At 37.2% G+C, this 2,183-nt stretch overlaps 1 pseudogene; it reads right to left on the reverse strand.

Annotated features, from left to right (window-relative positions):
• Window positions 1–410: 410 nt before the first annotated feature.
• Window positions 411–1,044, reverse strand: LOC100609107 (GPN-loop GTPase 3-like; annotated as a pseudogene).
• Between the last annotated feature and the right edge of the window lie 1,139 nt (window positions 1,045–2,183).

The following is a 2,183-nucleotide window of genomic DNA, read 5'->3' on the forward strand; positions in this document are numbered from 1 at the left end:
TACCTATATCCTTCCAGATATTTCCCTCTGGATAGACATGTATATTTTGTTACAATAATTCCTGCACCTCAAAAACAATACAAACAGTAAAAATGAGATTATATTAGCCTTATTAACTGTTGCAGAGGTGCTAATTTATATACAAATTATGTGCTTTCATTTCAATTTTGACTTTTAAATTTAAATTGATACGATCAAAATAATACTACAAGTTTCCACGTGAAGCAGCAGCAGTTTCAGAATAATTCAAAACTTGATTCAGGCATGCTGCTGATTAAAAAAAAAAAAAAAACATGTACTTTTTTTTTCATTAGAATATGCAGCTTTCTACTACTGCATTCTCCGAAGAGTATTCTGCCGGTTTGGCCACAAGCTCTTCACGTATAGACAGTTACTCCTTAGTAAACTCTTCATTCATCCTGGTGTTCTTGAAAATATTCCTCAAACATAGAAGAAGATTCATTTTCATATTCCTTTGGTTATTTAAATGTTGAATCTTCTCCACATTGAATGGCTAAATCAATATGCTATAATACAATGTTCATACTTTCTTCTTCTGACTGATCATAAGGTAAGAAGAGAACTATGCTGCAGTCATCAGCCCACATACTTTAGTTACTTTTTTGAATTTTTTGCTTCTTAAGCCACTTGTAGAATCATCAAATAAGGAATCCATGTCTAGATCTAGAAACTTTCAGTTTCCTTTTTAGCTTTTTTACTCTGCAGCTACATTTTGATCACGATGTTAACTTGCGGAATTTCTAGAGAGAGCATGGCACTCAGGACTGCCAAGATGCCAGAAATACACTTGAGTGACTCCACCATGAACTGAGGATCAACAAGAAAAACTCCATAGACTCGGAAACTCCACTGCTCGAGCTGCAGGACCAGCTGCTTCATCACAGTCAGGTGAATGTACAACTCAGTCCAAGCTGGACAATCAAAGCTGGCAAGGGTATTACCAATTACTAATGGGATTGTAATTGTCCTAGTCCTTTTGAAAGCAATTAAACAATATGAATCAAAAGCAATACAAAGGTTCATACCTTTTACACACCTTTATGCTCAATTTATGAAATTATAGACTAACCAAATGTTCCAAAAATATGGAAAAATTATATGCATGAAGCAGCACCTCAGATCATTATTCATAACCGTAAAGTATTGGAAAAAACCTACAGCGCCAACAATAGAAAAGTGAAAAATGAAATTACAGAGCATCCACTCAAATATTGTCAAGCCTTTTTAAAATTATGGTTATAAAGACTGTGCAAAGGCATGAATAATGCTCATGACATATTAAATAGTGACTCAAGCTTTATAATTATTTGTCTAATGATTTCAATAAAATATAAAAAGAGAATACTCACTATTACTAAGACCGACTGTCTAAACTAGATTGCAATTTTTAATCAAGAGAGTGGCAGACAGAGTATATGTGTGATATGGTTTGTATCTGTGTCCCCACCAAATCTTGTGTCCCTATAATCCCCAGTGTTGGAGGTGGGGCCTGGTGGAAGGTTACTGGATCATGGGGGTGGACCCTTCATATATGGTTTAGCACCATCCCTTGGGTGCTGTTCTCATGACAGAGTTCTCACAAGATCTGGTTGTTTAAAATTCTGTGTCACCTGCCTAGCCTGCCACTCCACCTCTTCTTGCTCCTGCTCTGGCCATGTAAGATGTGCCTGCTTCCCCTTCACCTTCTGCCATAATTGTAAGTTTCCTAAGGCCTCCCAAGAAGCAGATGCTGCCATACTTCCTGTATAACCTACAGAACTGTGAACCAATTAAACATCTTTTCTTTATAAATTACTCAGTCTCAGGTATTTCTTTATGGCAGTGCAAGAACAGATGAATGCAATGTGCATAGACTTTTCCAAGACCTTGGAATGTATTATGTAAAGGCATATTATTAGTCAGCAAAGTAGAACCACTAGAAGTAATATAGATTAAAGGATTTGTTATAGGGGTTAGATTTTTACGAAACTATGTTGCTGGTGGAGAAGTCTGTGCAAGGCTGTTGTCTCTGTGTCTGATGTTGAACCTGAAGTCACTATAGAATAGCCAGCCAGCAATTGGTAGGAAAGCCTGAGTAGATGAGGGCAAGGACATACTAGAAGCTGAAAGGACAAGCGAGTGCTTGAGGACAAACTTGACCCAAGTCCCTTGGCTTGGGCTTT

The sequence above is a fragment of the Pan troglodytes genome, chromosome 8, assembly GCF_028858775.2.
Source record: "Pan troglodytes isolate AG18354 chromosome 8, NHGRI_mPanTro3-v2.0_pri, whole genome shotgun sequence".
In the NCBI taxonomy this organism is placed as follows: Eukaryota; Metazoa; Chordata; class Mammalia; order Primates; family Hominidae; genus Pan; species Pan troglodytes.